Source organism: Oncorhynchus gorbuscha, linkage group LG15, assembly GCF_021184085.1.
Source record: "Oncorhynchus gorbuscha isolate QuinsamMale2020 ecotype Even-year linkage group LG15, OgorEven_v1.0, whole genome shotgun sequence".
In the NCBI taxonomy this organism is placed as follows: domain Eukaryota; kingdom Metazoa; phylum Chordata; class Actinopteri; order Salmoniformes; family Salmonidae; genus Oncorhynchus; species Oncorhynchus gorbuscha.
The window spans coordinates 9,124,154-9,144,449 of NC_060187.1; the positions used below are offsets into that span (position 1 = coordinate 9,124,154).

General features: G+C 47.4%; 1 long non-coding RNA gene across 1 annotated transcript in view; it reads left to right on the plus strand.

Moving 5' to 3' along the window:
• LOC123996365 overlaps positions 1–266 on the plus strand; it is a 1,990-nt gene extending 1,724 nt beyond the window's left edge. The window contains exon 2 of the long non-coding RNA XR_006831965.1: positions 172–266. This is a non-coding gene — a long non-coding RNA (uncharacterized LOC123996365). The remainder of the gene's footprint in view (positions 1–171) is intronic.
• Positions 267–20,296: the final 20,030 nt, after the last annotated feature.

The following is a 20,296-nucleotide window of genomic DNA, read 5'->3' on the forward strand; positions in this document are numbered from 1 at the left end:
CTCTCTCTCTCTCCTCTCTCTCTCCCCTCTCTCCTCTCTCTCTCCTCTCTCTCTCTCCTCTCTCTCTCCCTCACTCTACCCCCCCCCTCTCTCCTCTCTCTCCCCTCTCTCTCCTCTCTCTCTACTCTCTCTCTCTCCTCTCTCTCCTCTCTCTCTCCTGTTTATGCACAGGGACGTGGATGTAGTTGCAGGGTGCAGTGAAATTCTTAAACTCCGACGTCCTACAGTGCAGGTGTGAATTAAACAATAAAAAAATAATATATACATGTTGACTGTGATAATGATAAATATAAATGTCCAATGGGCAGTGGGCAGGCTAATTGTCCATTGAGGGGGGGGTGAGAAAAATGAAATGTCCATAGGGGGAGTAGTGGTGGCTACTCAGCATGATAAATATCCATTAGTGTGGGGGAAGGGTAGATGTCTGTTGGGAGGGGGTGGGAGGGGGTGCGAGGGGGCTATTCAGCAGACTGATGGTCTGGGGGGTAGAAACTATTGGCCAGTCTGTTAGTTTTAGCCATGATGCTCCTGTACTGCCACCATCTGACTGATGGAAGCGGGAAGAACAGGCCGTGGCTCAGGAGGCTGAGGTCCCTGATGATCTTCTTGGCTTTTCTGCAACACCTGGTGTTGTAGGGTGTGCACCCAATGGTATGCTCAGCTGAGTGCACCACCATCTGTAGTGTTTTGTGGTCAGCAGCGGTGGAGTTGCCGTACCAGGCTGTGATGCAGCCCGACAGTATGCTCTCGATGGTGTTCCTGTAGAACATGGTGAGAGCCCTCGGGGACAGGCAGCCTCCTGAGGTTGAAGAGTCGCTGTCATGCCTTCTTTACTACGGTATCTGTGTGTTGAGGTAATGTTGCCTACCTTCACCACCTGGGGGAGGCCTGTCAGGAAGTACAGGACCCAGTTGCATAGGGAGGAGTTCAGTCCCAGGGCTGTAAGCTTTGTGGTGAACTTAGAGGACACTATGATATTGAAGACTCAAATTGCCGACCAATCAGCCTGTTATCAACCCTTAGTAAACTTTTGGAAAAAATTGTGTTTGACCAGACAAAATGCTATTTTACAGTAAACAAATTGACAGCAAACTTTCAACATGCTTACAGAGAAGGACATTCAACAAGCACAGCTCTTATACAAATGACTGATGATTGGCTGAGAGAAATTGATGATATAAAGATTGTTGGGGCTGTTTTGTTAGACTTCAGGGCAGCTTTTAACATTATTGATCATAGTCTGCTGCCGGCAAAACTAAGGTGTTATGGCTTTACACCCCCTGATACATTGTGGATAAAGAGTTACCTGTCTAACAGAACACAGAGGGTGTTCTTTAATGGAGGCCTCTCCTATCAGGATTTGGCCAGGGTTGTTCGGGTTTTTGGTCACTAGATGCCCCCATTGTGCCTTTTGACCTTTTGTTTTCCCTTGATCCCCATTATTATTTGCACCTGTGCCTCGTTTCCCCTGATTGTATTTAAACCCTTTGTTTTCCTCTGTTCTTTGCTCTGTGTTTGTATGTTAGCACCCAGTCCTAGTACTCTGAGAACTCTTGTTGATCCCGGTGGACTCTCTTGTGGAATTCTGTTTTTTTTGTTCTTGTTTGTTTGTTTTTTGAGTATCTTTTGAGGCTTTTTGTGCTTTACCTTCCACCTTGTGGATTTACCTTTTTTGTCTTGGAGGATTACCTTTGTTCTTGTAGGATTCCTTTTGAGGTTGTGGAGTTACATGTTTTCCTGAAGAACTTCACCTTTTACTTCATTAAATACACCGTCTCAAGTACTGCTGTCTCTGCCTCATCTTCTGGGTTCTGCCGACTATTCGTGGCTCAGTTGGTTAAGTGACTGTTTCTCACTCGGGAGACCCACATCAAATCAAATCAAATTTTATTTGTCACATACACATGGTTAGCAGATGTTAAATGCGAGTGTAGCGAAATGCTTGTGCTTCTAGTTCCGACAATGCAGTGATAACCAACAAGTAATCTAACTAACAATTCCAAAACTACTGTCTTATACACAGTGTAAGGGGATAAGGAACATGTACATAAGGATATATGAATGAGTGATGGTACAGAGCAGCATACAGTAGATGGTATCGAGTACAGTATATACATATGAGATGAGTGTGTAGACAAAGTAAACAAAGTGGCATAGTTAAAGTGGCTAGTGATACATGTGTTACATAAGGATGCAGTCGATGATGTAGAGTACAGTATATACATATGCATATGAGATGAATAATGTAGGGTAAGTAACATTATATAAGGTAGCATTGTTTAAAGTGGCTAGTGATATATTTACATAATTTCCCATCAATTCCCATTATTAAAATGGCTGGAGTTGGGTCAGTGTCAATGACAGTGTGTTGGCAGCAGCCACTCAATGTTAGTGGTGGCTGTTTAACAGTCTGATGGCCTTGAGATAGAAGCTGTTTTTCAGTCTCTCGGTCCCAGCTTTGATGCACCTGTACTGACCTCGCCTTCTGGATGATAGCGGGGTGAACAGGCAGTGGTTCGGGTGGTTGATGTCCTTGATGATCTTTATGGCCTTCCTGTAACAACGGGTGGTGTAGGTGTCCTGGAGGGCAGGTAGTTTGCCCCCGGTGATGCGTTGTGCAGTCCTCACTACCCTCTGGAGAGCCTTACGGTTGAGGGCAGAGCAGTTGCCGTACCAGGCGGTGATACAGCCCGCCAGGATGCTCTCGATTGTGCATCTGTAGAAGTTTGTGAGTGCTTTTGGTGACAAGCCGAATTTCTTCAGCCTCCTGAGGTTGAATAGGCGCTGCTGCGCCTTCTTCACGACGCTGTCAGTGTGAGTGGACCAATTCAGTTTGTCTGTGATGTGTATGCCGAGGAACTTAAAACTAGCTACCCTCTCCACTACTGTTCCATCGATGTGGATAGGGGGGTGTTCCCTCTGCTGTTTCCTGAAGTCCACAATCATCTCCTTAGTTTTGTTGACGTTGAGTGTGAGGTTATTTTCCTGACACCACACTCCGAGGGCCCTCACCTCCTCCCTGTAGGCCGTCTCGTCGTTGTTGGTAATCAAGCCTACCACTGTTGTGTCGTCCGCAAACTTGATGATTGAGTTGGAGGCGTGAGTGGCCACGCAGTCGTGGGTGAACAGGGAGTACAGGAGAGGGCTCAGAACGCACCCTTGTGGGGCCCCTGTGTTGAGGATCAGCGGGGAGGAGATGTTGTTGCCTACCCTCACCACCTGGGGGCGGCCCGTCAGGAAGTCCAGTACCCAGTTGCACAGGGCGGGGTCGAGACCCAGGGTCTCGAGCTTGATGACGAGCTTGGAGGGTACTATGGTGTTGAATGCCGAGCTGTAGTCGATGAACAGCATTCTCACATAGGTATTCCTCTTGTCCAGGTGGGTTAGGGCAGTGTGCAGTGTGGTTGAGATTGCATCGTCTGTGGACCTATTTGGGCGGTAAGCAAATTGGAGTGGGTCTAGGGTGTCAGGTATGGTGGAGGTGATATGGTCCTTGACTAGTCTCTCAAAGCACTTCATGATGACGGAAGTGAGTGCTACGGGGCGGTAGTCGTTTAGCTCAGTTACCTTAGCTTTCTTGGGAACAGGAACAATGGGAACCCGGGTTCGTAACCAGGTCCTGACAGAAACACAGAGCCAAAAATGAACCCAGAGGCAGCCAGTTCCCAGGACCTTGTTGCCATGCTGTCCCACCACCGGGAGACTGTCCAACGCCACGAAGCTGCCCTTGTTCAGCAAGAGGCCTTAATGGCTAGACATTCTCATCTTCTGTCGGAGATGCTGACTTCCATAAAGCAGATATCTGATCGATTTACCCCGGCAACAGTTCCCGTCCCAGTACCTCAGATTCACGTACCCATGGCAGTTAACCCTCTGGCTGAACCTCGTCTTCCACCTCCCCAACGGTTCTCAGGTGATCCAAGTGCTTGTAAAGGGTTTCTCAACCAATGTTCTCTCTCCTTCGAGCTGCAACCCTCGTCGTTCCCCACCGACCGGTCTAAGATCGCATGTATCATCACCCTGCTGTCGGAAAAAGCCCTGGCCTGGGCTACTGCTGTGTGGGATGCCCATAGTTCCTGCTGTGCCAGCTACTCTGCCTTTGCTGAGGAATTCAAATGAGTGTTTCAAGGCCCAAGCAGTGGTCCTGACTCAGCCAAACAGCTCCTGACTCTCCACCAAGGTCGGCGCAGCGTGACGGACTATGCCATCCAGTTCCGCATGGTGACAGCAGCGAGTGGCTGGAACAACGAGGCGCTCACGGTGTGCTTTCTGAAAGGCCTTTCCGACACTATCCAAGATGAACTGGCCACTCGGGAACCACCGGACAATCTCGAGTCCCTGATCAAGTTGGCCTCACGCATTGACCAGCGTCTGAGAGAGAGAGAACTCAACCGTAGACCTCTAGCCCCTATCAGTCCCAGCTCCGAGTCCCCATCTTTATCCTCGCTGGCTCCACCGGACCCATGCAGATTGGACGCATCTCCCAGGCTGAGAGAGACCGCCGGATGAGGGAGCGACGCTGTCTATATTGCGGCAAACCGGGCCATTTCCGTTCCACGTGTCCCGGGCTCCAGGGAAACGCTCTGTCCCGTTCAGACCGGGGGGAACTGTAACGGGAAACATAACCTCCTCCCATCCGTCCAACTCCCGTCTGCTCATTCCAGTCACCCTTTCCTGGGACAACCACAAGCTTCACCTTCAAGCCTTGGTAGACTCTGGAGCCGCAGGTAACTTCATGGATGGTGTCTGGGCGAAGGAGAATGGCGTTCCCTCTGAACCTCTAAGTGACCCCATGAGGGTTACTACATTGGATGGAAGCCCTTTGGGATCTGGACTTGTCACTCATGTCACTACCTCCTTGCGACTTTCAGTTTCACAACACCAGGAATTGATGAACTTTCATTTGATCTCCTGTTCCGAGTTCCCTCTCGTCCTTGGATACCCCTGGCTTCACAGCCACAACCCTCACATCGACTGGTCTGTGGGCACTATCAAGCAGTGGGGTCCTACGTGCCAAGCTACTTGTATTTTCCCGAATTCCCCGAGTTCTACTCCCGAGTCTTTAGAATCCATCGACCTGACCCGAGTTCCCGAGTGTTACCATGACCTCAAACTGGTATTTAGCAAACAGAGGGCCACCATGCTACCACCCCATAGACCTTATGATTGCCCTATCGAACTGTTTCCGGGCACTTGCCCTCCCAGGGGTCGGATCTTTTCCCTATCTCCACCCGAACGAGCTGCTATGGATACCTACATCAAGCACGCTCTGGAAGCAGGCCTCATGCGTCCATGAACCTCCCCGGCGGGAGCGGGGATTTTCTTTGTGGCCAAGAAAGACGGTGGATTACGTCCTTGCATCGACTACCGGGGACTCAATGCCATAACCGTCCGTAATCGTTACCCTCTACCCCTTATGGCCACAGCCTTCGAGCTGCTCCAGGAAGCAGTTGTTTTCACTAAGCTTGACCTGCGGAACGCATACCATCTTGTGCGGATCAGACCTGGTGACGAGTGGAAGACCGCTTTCAACACGCCTACTGGTCACTATGAATACTTGGCCCTTTGGCCTGACCAACGCCCCAGCGGTGTTCCAAGCGCTCATAAACGATGTGCTTAGGGATATGCTGAACATATTTGTGTTCGTTTACTTGGATGACATCCTCATCTTTTCGAGCTCTCTTCAAGAACACACTAAGCATGTCAGACAAATCAAATCAAATCAAATCAAATGTATTTATATAGCCCTTCGTACATCAGCTGATATCTCAAAGTGCTGTACAGAAACCCAGCCTAAAACCCCAAACAGCAAACAATGCAGGTGTAAAAGCACGGTGGCTAGGAAAAACTCCCTAGAAAGGCCAAAACCTAGGAAGAAACCTAGAGAGGAACCGGGTTATGTGGGGTGGCCAGTCCTCTTCTGGCTGTGCCGGGTAGAGATTATAACAGAACATGACCAAGATGTTCAAATGTTCATAAATGACCAGCATGGTCAAATAATAATAAGGCAGAACAGTTGAAACTGGAGCAGCAGCACAGTCAGGTGGACTGGGGACAGCAAGGAGCCATCATGTCAGGTAGTCCTGGGGCACGGTCCTAGGGCTCAGGTCCTCCGAGAGAGAGAAAGAAAGAGAGAATTAGAGAGAGCATATGTGGGGTGGCCAGTCCTCTTCTGGCTGTGCCGGGTGGAGATTATAACAGAACGTGGCCAAGATGTTCAAATGTTCATAAATGACCAGCATGGTTGAATAATAGTAAGGCAGAACAGTTGAAACTGGAGCAGGAGCATGGCCAGGTGGACTGGGGACAGCAAGGAGTCCTCATGTCAGGTAGTCCTGGGACAAGTACTCAAACGCCTCCTAGACAGCCATCTGTACGTTAAGCCGGAAAAATGTGAATTCCATTCATCCCGAGTACAATTCCTGGGATTTGTAGTGGAACCCGGTCGAGTCCAAATGGACCCCAGGAAGGTAGGGGCGGTAGCGGATTGGCCCACCCCCAAATCCGTTAAGGAAGTTCAGCGTTTCCTGGGCTTCACTAACTTTTACCGCAAGTTCATCAAGAACTTCAGCTTGGTGGCAGCCCCTCTCTCAGCTTTAACCAAGGGTGGCAATGCAAGGTTTTTGTGGGGAAGAGAAGCTGAGACGGCCTTCCAAGGACTCAAGCAGCGCGTCCTCTCTGCTCCCATCCTGATACTACCGACTACGGATGAACCGTTTGTGGTGGAGGTAGACGCCTCAGAGGTTGGTGTTGGAGCTGTCCTGTCTCAGAGGGGTGAAGACAAGAAGCTTCATCCGTGCGCTTTCTTCTCACACCGGCTTACCCCGGCTGAGAGGAACTACGATGTGGGGGATCGTGAACTCCTAGCGGTTAAGATGGCATTGAAGGAATGGAGACACTGGCTCGAGGGGGCTTCTCACCCTTTTCAAGTGCTTACGGACCACAAAAATCTGGAGTATATCCAGCAGGCGAAGCGGTTGAACTCTAGACAAGCTAGATGGTCTCTTTTCTTCAATCGATTCCAGTTTATCCTCACCTATCGGCCCGGGTCGAAGAATCTCAAACCGGATGCCCTGTCTACGCTCCTGCCATTCGAGATGACACGGACATGCCTGTCCTTCCTGCTGCTAAGATCGTGGCTCCAATCTCGTGGCAAGTTGAGGATACCGTGAGACGAGCTCAAGCTATTGAACCGGACCCGAAAGGAGGTCCTGCCAATCGGTTGTTTGTCCCCAAGGCAGTGAGGACTCAGGTCCTTCTGTGGGGGCACTCCTCTCGCCTCACCTGTTACCCGGGCGTAGGTCGCACCTTGGAGTTCATCCAGCGTAAGTTCTGGTGGCCTACCATAAGAGAAGACGTTGCCACTTTCGTCAATGCCTGCCCCGTGTGCTGCCAGGGCAAATCTTCTCACCCCTTCTCACCTCCGCCCCGCAAGGACTCCTTCACCCTTTACCTGTTCCCCACAGACCCTGGTCCCATATCTCGTTGGACTTCATTACTGGCCTTCCTCCATCCCATGGCAATGGTTGGACTTCATTACTGGCCTTCCTAAATCCCATGACCTTTTGTTTTCCCTTGATCCCCATTATTATTTGCACCTGTGCCTCGTTCCCCCTGATTGTATTTAAACCCTTTGTTTTCCTCTGTTCTTTGCTCTGTGTTTGTATGTTAGCACCCAGCCCTAGTACTCTGAGAACTCTTGTTGATCCCGGTGGACTCTCTTGTGGAATTCTGTTTTTTTGTTCTTGTTTGTTTGTTTTTTGAGTATCTTTTGAGGCTTTTTGTGCTTTACCTTCCACCTTGTGGATTTACCTTTTTTGACTTGGAGGATTACCTTTGTTCTTGTGGAATTCCTTTTGAGGTTGTGGAGTTACATGTTTTCTTGAAGAACTTCACCTTTTACTTCATTAAATACACCGTCTCAAGTACTGCTGTGTCTGCCTCATCTTCTGGTTTCTGCTAACTATTCGTGGCTCAGTTGGTTAAGTGACTGTTTCTCACTCCGGAGACCCGGGTTCGTAACCGGGTCCTGACATCTCCATCAGAATCCAGGTAGAATCAGGAATTCCACAAGGCAGCAGTCTTGGCCCATTACTTTAAAACATCTTTACTAATGAATTGCCACTGGCTTTGAGGAAAGTCAGAATGTCTATGTATGTGGATGACTCAACACTATACATGTCAGCTACTACAGCACTTAACAAAGAGTTGCAGTTAGTTTCAGAATGGGTGACAAGAAATAAGTCATTCCTAAATATTTCTAAAACTAAAAGCATTGTATTTGAAACAAATCATTCACTAAACCCTAAACCTCAACTAAATATTGTAATAAATAATGTGGAAATTGTAGCAAGTGGAGGTAACTAAACTGCTTGGAATTACTCTGGATTGGAAACTGTCATGGTCAAAACATATTGATACAACAGTAGCTGGGATGGGGAGAAGTCTGTCCGTAATAAAGCACTGCTCTGCCTTTTTAACACTGTCAACAAGGCAGGTCCTACAGGCCCTGGTTTTGTCGCACCTGGACTACTGTTCAGTCGTGTGGTCAGGTGCCACAAAAAAAGGACTTTGGAAAATTGCAATTGGTTCAGAACAGGGCTGCCCGGCTGGCCCTTGGATGTACACAAAGAGCTAATCATATACAGGTCAATCTCTCATGGCTGAAAGTGGAGGAGAGATTGACTTCATCACTACTTGTATTTATGAGAGGTATTGACATGTTGAATGCATCTAGCTGTCTGTTTGAACTACTGGCGCACAGCTCGGACACCCCTGCATACCCCACAAGACATGCCACCAGAGGTCTCTTCACAGTCCCCAAGTCCAGAACAGACTATGGAAGGCGCACAGTACTACAGAGAGCCATGAATACATGGAACTCTATTCCACAGTACTACAGAGAGCCATGACTACATGGAACTCTATTCCACAGTACTACAGAGAGCCATGACTACATGGAACTCTATTCCACAGTACTACATAGAGCCATGAATACATGGAATTCTATTCCACAGTACTACAGAGAGCCATGAATACATGGAACTCTATTCCACAGTACTACAGAGAGCCATGAATACATGGAACTCTATTCCACAGTACTACATAGAGCCATGACTACATGGAACTCTATTCCACAGTACTACATAGAGCCATGAATACATGGAACTCTATTCCACAGTACTACAGAGAGCCATGACTACATGGAACTCTATTCCACAGTACTACAGAGAGCCATGACTACATGGAACTCTATTCCACAGTACTACAGAGAGCCATGACTACATGGAACTCTATTCCACAGTACTACAAAGAGCCATGACTACATGGAACTCTATTCCACAGTACTACAGAGAGCCATGAATACATGGAACTCTATTCCACAGTACTACAGAGAGCCATGACTACATGGAACTCTATTCCACAGTACTACAGAGAGCCATGAATACATGGAACTCTATTCCACAGTACTACAGAGAGCCATGACTACATGGAACTCTATTCCACAGTACTACGGAGAGCCATGACTACATGGAACTCTATTCCACAGTACTACAGAGAGCCATGAATACATGGAACTCTATTCCACAGTACTACAGAGAGCCATGACTACATGGAACTCTATTCCACAGTACTACAGAGAGCCATGACTACATGGAACTCTATTCCACAGTACTACAGAGAGCCATGACTACATGGAACTCTATTCCACAGTACTACAGAGAGCCATGACTACATGGAACTCTATTCCACAGTATTACAGAGAGCCATGACTACATGGAACTCTATTCCACAGTACTACAGAGAGCCATGACTACATGGAAATCTACTCCACATCAAGTAACTTATGCAATCAGTAAAATTGGGTTTAATAAACAGATTCAAAAACATCTTATGGAACAGCGGGGACTGTGAAGCAACACAAACATAGGTGCACACACACACACGATAGCATATGCACTATGCACACACGTACACATGGATTTTGTACTGTATATATGTGGTAGTGGTGGAGTAGGGGCCCGAGGGCACACAGTCTGAATGTCTAGTAATGTTTTTAAAATGGTATAAATTGCTTAATTTTGCTGGACCCCAGGAAGAGTAGGTGTTGCCTTGGCAGGAACTAATGGGGATCCATAATAAACCCCAGGAAGAGTAGCTGCTGCCTTGGCAGGAACTAATGGGGATCCATAATAAATACAAATACAAATACATATGCATTCCTCTTGTCCAGGTGGGTGAGAGCAGTGTGCAGGGCAATGGCGATTACGTCATCCTTGGATCTGTAGGCAAATTGGACAAGGTTGAGTGTGTCGGGGACGGAGGAGAACTGGAGAAGGTTGAGTGTGTCGGGGCCGGAGGAGAACTGGAGAAGGTTGAGTGTGTCTGGGACGGAGGAGAACTGGAGAAGGTTGAGTGTGTCGGGGACGGAGGAGAACTGGAGAAGGTTGAGTGTGTCGGGGCGGTCGGAGAACTGGAGAAGGTTGAGTGTGTCGGGGCGGTCGGAGAACTGGAGAAGGTTGAGTGTGTCGGGGCGGTCGGAGAACTGGAGAAGGTTGAGTGTGTCGGGGACGGAGGAGAACTGGAGAAGGTTGAGTGTCTCGGGACGGAGGAGAACTGGAGAAGGTTGAGTGTGTCGGGGCGGTCGGAGAACTGGAGAAGGTTGAGTGTGTCGGGGACGGAGGAGGTGATAAGGTCTTTGACTAGCCCCTCGAAGCCCTTCATGATGAGGGAAGTGAGGGCTACTGGTCGATAGTCATTCAGTTCAGTTACTTTCCCTTTCTTGGGCACAGATAGTGGACATCATGAAGCAGGTGGGGATAACGGCCTGAGCTAGAGAGAGATTGAAAATGTCAGAAAACACAACAGCTAGCTGGTCTGCACATGCTCTGAGGGCGCGGCTAGGGATCACTTTGCCCACAAAGCACATATCTGCTTCTTCCAGGATTATGAGTTACTGTGTGCAGCCTCACTATCACAACCTGCTGCTCTAGAGGAGACGAGCTGTAGCGTAGCTAGCTGTGATAAAGAGACAGGACAGTAAACCATCAGGGAGTTGAGCCTCTATCGTAGCTAGCTGTGATAAAGAGACAGGACAGTAAACCATGATGAAGAGACAGGACAGTAAACCATCAGGGTGTTGAGCCTGTAGCGTAGCTAGCTGTGATAAAGAGACAGGACAGTAAACCATGATGAAGAGACAGGACAGTAAACCATCAGGGTGTTGAGCCTGGAGCGTAGCTAGCTGTGATAAAGACACAGGACAGTAAACCATCAGGGAGTTGAGCCTCTAGCGTAGCTAGCTGTGATAAAGAGACAGGACAGTAAACCATGATGAAGAGACAGGACAGTAAACCATGATGAAGAGACAGGACAGTAAACCATGATAAAGAGACAGGAGAGTAAAACATGATAGTAATACCCCTCTTGTAGTAAAACAGTGAAACTAGAGCCTCCCTCCCTCCCTCCCTCCCTCCCTCCCTCCCTCCCTCCCTCCCTCCCTCCCTCCCTCCCTCCCTCCCTCCCTCCCTCCCTCCCCCTCCCTCCCTCCCTCCCTCCCTCCACCAGGACTCTCCAGCCCCTGAGGCAAGGCGCAGATAGAGGGAGACAAACATGCACATACACACACACCCTCACTCCAGACCTCTGTTCACGCAGCCAGAGCCTCTTCCTGTCTAGCATGGCAGAAGCAGTGATGGAAATCCCCTGCTTGGCCAGACCACCCGGGGTCACGTGACACACTAACTAACGCTGCTGCCCCTGCCACTATATTGGATTTGATGCTGTCGCCTCGGCATGTTCTCACAAACACATGTACTCAGCATGCACAGATACGTACGCTGATACACACACACGCATGCAGAAATTCGCATGAATGCACACACACACACACTCACACATGCACAAACACACACATACACAGGTTATTTTTCTCACGCTCTCCCTCCTCTCAGAGTAAGGCTGTTCTGGTATCTTCAAAGGGGAAATGGAGACTTCCACATGTGGCCCATGTTGAGAGGGAAACAGGCTAACAGGCAGAGATAGATCAATGGCTAACTTCCTATAAATAGATACTAAACTATTATGCTATCCAGTCAGACATCCATTTTGGAGTGTGGTGTGTGTGTGTGTGTCCCGCAGTAACAGGCAGTTCAGGCTCCAGTGAAGACAAGTAGAGGAACAAACTAGGGTAAAGTATCATCATCGTGCTGTTGGTCCATCCTCCCCCACGCTCCCATGTTGTAATAACGGCACTGCCTACACGCCAGACCAGACCGGACACAACCACAGACAAACTGCCCTTCCCTCTCTCCCTCCCTCTCTACTCCATCCTTTCCTCTCCCTAATTTCTCATCCCTGTTTTAAAATAGCCTTTCCTCCCTCCCTCTCTCTCCCTCTCCCCTTATTTTCCTCCCCCTTCTCTCTTCCTTGTCTCCACATCCCTCTAGTCTAATGGTTTGACTCTTTCTTTCTCCCCTTTTCTCTCTTCCTCCTTCTCTTTATCTCCCCCCCCCTCTCTCTCTCTCTCTCTCTCTCTCTTTCTCTGTCTCTGTCTCTGCCTCTCTCTCTCTCTCTCTCTCTCTCTCTCTCTCTCTCTCTCTCTCTCTCTCTCTCTCTCTCTCTCTCTGTCTCTGTCTCTCTCTCTCTCTGTCTCTCTCTCTGTCTCTGCCTCTGTCTCTCTGTCTCTCTGTCTCTCTGTCTCTCTGTCTCTCTCTCTCTCTCTCTCTCTCTCTCTCTCTCTCTCTCTCTCTCTGTCTCTCTCTCTGTCTCTCTCTCTCCTTACCCTTTCTTCTTTTATGCAGCTGTTCCCACATCATAGTTTCCTCTGTGTTGTGAGAGAGACACCAGAGCCAGCGGTGGATACCAGACGGCTGCTCTCCAGCTGCATATTGTCTCTCTCTCTCTCTCTCTCTCTCTCTCTCTCTCTCTCTCTCTCTCTCTCTCTCTCTCTCTCTCTCTCTCTCTCTCTCTCTCTCCCCTTGTCTTTCTCTCTCTCTCTCTCCCTCTCTGTCTCTCTCTCCGCTTGCCTCTCTCTCTCTCTCGCTCTCTCCGTCTCTCTCTCTCTCGCTCTCTCTCTCTCTCCCTCCCTCTCTCTCTCATCTCTCTCTCTCTCATCTCTCTCTCATCTCTCTCTCATCCCTCTCTCTCATCTCTCTCTCTCTCCATGTTATTGCTCTTTTACTTTCCCCTCTGTCTCCCTTTATCTCTATTCCCCCCCCTCTCCCCTGTCTCTCTCCGCCCTCTCTCTCTTTCCTCCCCCTCTCTCTCAACTCCTCTTAGTTGTCAGACGCAGCCCAATAAACCATTAATCTATTGTAGAGAGAGAAGAGAACAGCATTGATATGTTTTGTTGACGGAGCTGCTGGTGGCCACACAAACAGGATCTGACCCTCACTATAGACCTTCCTCCAATACACACACACGCACGCACACACACACACACACGCACGCACACACGCACCCACACACACACACAGAAGGTGGCAGTAGCGTTGTTTGGCAATGCATATCTGTGCTTGTGTAACGGATGTGAAACTGCTAGCTTAGTTAGCGGTGGTGCGCGCTAAATAGCGTTTCAATCGGTGACGTCACTTGCTCTGAGACCTTGAAGTAGTGGTTCCCCTTGCTCTGCTTTTGTGGAGCGATGGGTAACGATGCTTCGTGGGTGACTGTTGTTGAAGTGTGCAGAGGGTCCCTGGTTCACGCCCGGGTATGGGCGAGGGGATGGTCTAAAGTTATACTGTTACACTTGTTGCTTATGGTCTAGGTTCCATGCTGTCTGCGCTAATGTTTCTATTTTGTACAAAGCCCTTGTTTATACTAGCCAGATGGCCACAGCTAGATAACTACCTAGCAAGATGACAAAGACACAACTTCATTCACTCTCCATAATCCAATAATGTCAGTGCCAGATCAAAGCCCAAATATTTAGCTAGACGGCTAACATTAGCATATTCGCTAGTTAGCACAACATAGCTCGCTAGCTAGCTAAGGACACTGCACTAACTCTGCAGCTAACACAGGTAGCTGTTTCATGGAAACCAATCCATCAGGATTTACTTATAAAGTCAACACTAGCAACAGTGGTTAGCCAGCTTGGAGGAAGTATTTAGTGTTGTGTGCATTGTGTTTGTGTACTTAGCTAGCTACCATCTCATAGCATACATTGTGTTTGTGCACTTAGCAAGCTACCATCTCATAGCATACATTGTGTTTGTGCACTTAGCTAGCTACCATCTCAAAGCCTACATTGTGTTTGTGCACTTAGCTAGCTACCATCTCATAGCCTACATTGTGTTTGTGCTCTTAGCTAGCTACCATCTCATAGCTTACATTGTGTTTGTGCACTTAGCTAGCTACCGTCTTGTAGCCTACATTGTGTTTGTGCACTTAGCTAGCTACCATCTCATAGCCTGCTCTCTGATTAGTTCAAAGTGATGTCGCCGACGAGCATTGTTGGCTCGGTTCGTGCTCTCTGGTTAGTTCAAAGTGAAGTCGCTGACGAGCATTGCGATTCTATCAGTAGAGTCGGTCGCTTCATTACTACCGGGTTGGCACACAGCAGGCACTGCTTTTGTTCTAGCAAGAGAAGGAACGTCTTCCAAGTTCCCATCGGCAGTCTATCGGCGGTGAGATTCTCAGTGTGTTTCATGCTTAAACCTAACTCCTAACTCCTAACTAACCGTAACCGTAACCCTAAACTTAACCCCTAAGCCTAAAATAGCCTTTTTCCTTGTGGTATCCGGCAAAATGGCCCCACTTCTCAGAATTTCCTTGTTTTACTATCCTTGTGAGGACATCTGGTCCCCACAAGGAGAGTAAACTCAAACACACACACACACACACACACACACACACACACACACACACACACACACACACACACACACACACACACACACACACACACACACACACACACACACACACACACACACACACACACACACACACACACAGGGGGAATGTAAACTGTGTGAAGCAGGCAGGGGAAGAGAAAAGAGCTACAGCACTTGTCTTGTTCTTCCTCTATCCTCCATCTGTCCTCCCTTTGTTCTCCATCCCTCCTCCCTCTGACCTCCCTTTGTTCTCCCTCTGTCCTCCCTCTGTTCTCCCTCTGACCTCCCTTTGTTCTCCCTCTATCCTCCCTCTGTTCCCCCTTCTGTCCTCCCTTTGTTCTCCCTCTGTCCTCCCTCTGTCCTCCCTCTGTTCTCCCTCTGTCCTCCCTCGGTTCTCCCTCTGTTCTCACTCTATCCTCCCTCAATTCTCCCTCTGTCCTCCCTCTGTCCTCCCTTTGTTCCCCCTCCCTCCTCCCTCTGTCCTCCCTTTGTTCTCCCTCTGTCCTCCCTCTGTTCTCCCTCTGTCCTCCCTTTGTTCTCCCTCTGTCCTCCCTCTGTTCTCCCTCTGTTCTCCCTCTGTTCTCCCTCTATCCTCCCTCAATTCTCCCTCTGTCCTCCCTCTGTCCTCCCTTTGTTCTCCCTCCCTCCTCCCTCTGTCCTCCCTTTGTTCTCCCTCCCTCCTCCCTCTGTCCTCGCTTTGTTCTCCCTCTGTCCTCCCTCTGTTCTCCCTCTGTCCTCCCTCTGTTCTCCCTCTGTCCTCCCTCTGTTCTCCCTTTGTTCTCCCTCTGTCCTCCCTCTGTCCTCCCTCTGTTCTCCTTTCCTCCCCCTGATTCCTCGTTCCTGTGTTCCGGGACGTGGCATCATAAATTAAGCATGCTCCTGTGGAGGGAGGGGGGCGATCGATGGAGTAAATCAATGCTGCTGATGCCTGTGTCACTTGACCCTCCAACCTACACCCTACTTTACCCCACTCCCTGTGTGCGCGTGCTGTGTGAGTGTAACACTGTTTCATGTATTTGATAACCCACTACTCAACAAGCCTGTGCTAGGTAATCTCCTGTTGACCAGAAACCCACTCTCCTCAACATCTTTAAGAATGTGTGCAACATAATAAACTATAGTATGGAAGGAAGCATTGTATCAGAGAACTATGGCTCTGTTGAGAACAAGTCTTGACTCTCTGGTCTGGTCATGCCAGTGAGTGGATAAGCTGTCAGAATAGCCTCAAGGTTACACAAAGAGGTGTTTTTTGAAGTGAGAAAAATGCACTGCTTCAATTTGGGTGGATGGTGGATGGTGGATGGTGGATGTGACAGATACATTTCCTTCCTGTGTGTTTGTTCGCTCACTGGAAAGCAACGCATTGTTATCAGGTCATACCAGTGGTTTATCTCAGTTATCTCGTTGTATGACACCAGTTATCCTATTGGTGAGTGGTTATCCTATCAGCTTTTACAGTTTTTTTCAATTGTTTAAAGCACAATTTTGAAAACAGGGCCCGGTTTGTCAAAACACGACACACAATTAACACAACCCTACACCAAAGTAGCACAACACTTCAGATCATTTGCAAAATGGAACACTTTTGTCAAAACTAGACACGACTTCATAAAAATAATATGTTGTTACCATACGAAACACACACATTTCATATGACTTCAATCTTTTTGAACCACACATTTCATATGACTTCTAAAAATCTTTTGCTAACCAGTTAACCTAAAACACTGCTGTTGCTAACCTAAAACACTGCTGTTGCTAACCTAAAACACTGCTGTTGCTAACCTAAAACACTGCTGTTGCTAACCTAAAACACTTGTAGCAAGTCTAAGTGTCAGTGATTAGAGTACTGTAAACGAAGTACACAGAGTAAGAGCAACTATACAAACACTACACAAGACCAATGCTGCAGACTGAGGAAATGATCATAATTAATTTCTCTCCATGTACCCAAATCAGTCAACATGTCAACATGGAGAATCACAACAAAACATGTCCCAGTTTTCATGCTACTACAGTAGTGTGCGTAACACTGTTAGCTCAGCAAACAACAGACACATGTAAAATACTGTATCCATGTCACCCCCTGGCCATAGAGAGGCTTTTTATTCTCTATTTTGGTTAGGCCAGGGTGTGACTAGGGTGGGCGTTCTATGTTCTTTTTTCTATGTTTTTGTATTTCTTTGTTTTGGGCCGGGTATGGTTCCCAATCAGGGGCAGCTGTCTGTCGTTGTCTCTGATTGAGAACCATACTTAGGTAGCACGTGCCCACATGGGTTTTGTGGGTAGTTGTTTTCAGTCTTTGTGTGGCTGCACCAGATAGAACTGTTTCGGTTGTTCTCTTTTGTTGGTTTGTCATTCGGTGTTCTGTTCTATTAAATTATGATGAACACGTACCACGCTGCACCTTGGTCCTCACCTTATTCCACCAACAGCCGTTACAATCCAGTACAGGTTAAAAAATACAGTAAATAACAACAACAACAATAAACATAAAAAATTATCTGAAAAAAAAACCCTGACAATATTGTACAGAAAATACTACAGTAAACATACTATACATTATCTCTTCGTCTAGCTGGATCTGGCCAGCGAATTTCATCAACATCACAAGCAATATCGTCATTAGCAAGACAACGTGGGAAGAACCGTCTTGAATGTCGAATCCATCCTTGCACAGCTGCGGCGTCGACTTGGTCACAGGCGTCCTCCATGGCCTGAATGAGGGGTACCCGGAGCCTGGGGCTGGAGATCGTAAACCTTCCTGGCCTGAATGAGGGGTACCTGAGCCTGGGGCTGGAGATCGTAAACCTTCCTGGCCTGAATGAGGGGTACCTGAGCCTGGGGCTGGAGATCGTAAACCTTCCTGGCCTGAATGAGGGGTACCTGAGCCTGGGGCTGGAGATCGTAAACCTTCCACCGCCATGCAGAGAAAACTCTACGATAGGGTTTAGAAACGGAGAGTACGGTGGAAGGTCTAGTTCTGTCAACTGTAGATGGTGTTGAAACCAGTTCTGGACCAAAGCGGAGCGTTGTCCCAGATGACCGTGTATTGCATCTGGTGCATTTCATTACCTGCTGTGACGATGTGGTGCCATCGGTCCAAACATGCGAGAATGTGAGGTGTGTTGTAGGGCCCATTTTGGCATGACGGAGGACAACCCCATGCTGCGAATTGGCAGCGCAAAGGGTGAGGTTACCCCCACGTTGCCCTGGGACATTGATTATAGCCCTGAGCTATAATCATGAGCTAACTATCAATTATGATCTAACTATCAATTGATACAACTGCTCAAAATGATAAGTAACTGTTGCGTCACTCTTAATGCATAATTTTATGGAAACTGACAAACGATATTCCATGTTTAGATCATGAAAGTTTCAGGATAACGAGATCCATTGACACCAATTACCGTGGAACATGAACCAATTGGACTACATTATCTATGGATGTAATGTTTCATCATCATTCTTCATCAGACACTGTTTCTATGGTCCCATGTACCACTTTTCCAGACCATGTTTCAGATTTGACATTACTGTACACTCACCGGCCACTTTATTAGGTACACCTATCTAGTACTTTTGCCTCCACAACAGCCTGAATTATTCACGGTGTTGTACGTTGTGAGATGCCCTTCTGCACACCACTGTTTTAAACAGCTGTTATTTGAAAGTTTGTGGCCTTTCTGTCAGCTTGAATGAGTCAGGAAGGCAGCTGTTTCTGAGATGCTGGAATCACCATGTGTGGCATCAACAATCATACCAAGGTCAAAGTTGCTTAGATTACGCATCTTGCCCGCTCTAATGTTTGGTCGAACAACATCTAAAGCTCTCTACTCTATATACTCTATATATTGAGTTGCAGGCCGCCACATGATTCGCTGTTCGAATGTAACCTTCCTTGATGAGCTAAATCATGTCTGTAGAGCTGATGGCATGACCTATGTAATTGTGTGGGATAATGTCAGGTTCCACCATGCTCAAATGGTGCAAGCATGGTTTCAGACCCATCCACAATTTACCACCCTGTGTCTACCCCCATACTCTCCTTTCCTTAACCCGATTGAGGAATTTTTCTCCACATGGAGGTGGAAGGTAAATGATAGGCGCCCTCACGAACAAGCCACCCTTCTCCAAGCCATGGATGACGCATGCAATGACATTACGGCAGACCAGTGTCAGGCCCGGATTCGCCATGCCCAAAGATTCTTCCCAAGATGTTTGGCTAATGAAAACATCCATTGTGATGTGGATGAGAACCTGTGGCCAAATCCACAAGACAGGGTTGATGGAAATATAGAAGTAGTAATTAATCTTTTGTTTTGCTTTTTACAGTAAGCCAGGTGAGGAACACTGCAGTGATGTTTTACAGTAAGCCAGGTGAGGAACACTGCAGTGATGTTTTACAGTAAGCAAGGTGAGGAACACTGCAGTGATGTTTTACAGTAAGCCAGGTGAGGAACACTGCAGTGATGTTTTACAGTAAGCCAGGTTAGGAACACTGCAGTGATGATTTACAGTAAGCCAGGTGAGGAACACTGCAGTGATGTTTTACAGTAAGCCAGGTGAGGAACACTGCAGTGATGTTTTACAGTAAGCCAGGTGAGGAACACTGCAGTGATGTTTTACAGTAAGCCAGGGGAGGAACAGTGCAGTGATGTTTTACAGTAAGCCAAGTGAGGAACACTGCAGTGATGTTTTACAGTAAGACAGGTGAGGAACACTGCAGTGATGTTTTACAGTAAGCCAGGTGAGGAACACTGCAGTGATGTTTTACAGTAAAACAGGTGAGGAAAACTGCAGTTGACCTTTAACTGTTTTTTCTTTTTTTGAGGCAAATTATTTTTGCTTTGATTCAAAGAAACCTATGTGGTGATTTTATTGTATTTCATCAATAAATGTCATATTTTGCTCAATGATTCCACTGTGTCTAGTATTTTTATCTACTAGTCCTTTTACATCTTGAGGCATTGTGCTGCTAGGATGCCCCTTTGTCCAGGTCTAATTCAGTGTGATACAATATCTCTACCTGTACATGACCATCTGATCATTTATCACTCCAGTGTTAATCTGCAAAATTGTATTATTCGCCTACCTCCTCATGCCTTTTGCACACATTGTATATAGACTGCCCATTTAAAAAAAAAAATATACTGTGTTATTGACTTGTTAATTGTTTACTCCATGTGTAACTCTGTGTTGTCTGTTCACACTGCTATGCTTTATTTTGGCCAGGTCGCAGTTGCAAATGAGAACTTGTTCTCAACTAGCCTACCTGGTTAAATAAAGGTGAAATAAATAAAATACAGTGATGTATTTACATGTAGTACCATAATGAAACATGTATCACATATTTTGTACTACAATATTTAATGATTGTACGTGAAAATATCGGAATCTTGTGTGTGGTTGATCTAAATGAATGTTCCTGTGGTATTTCATGATACATTAGT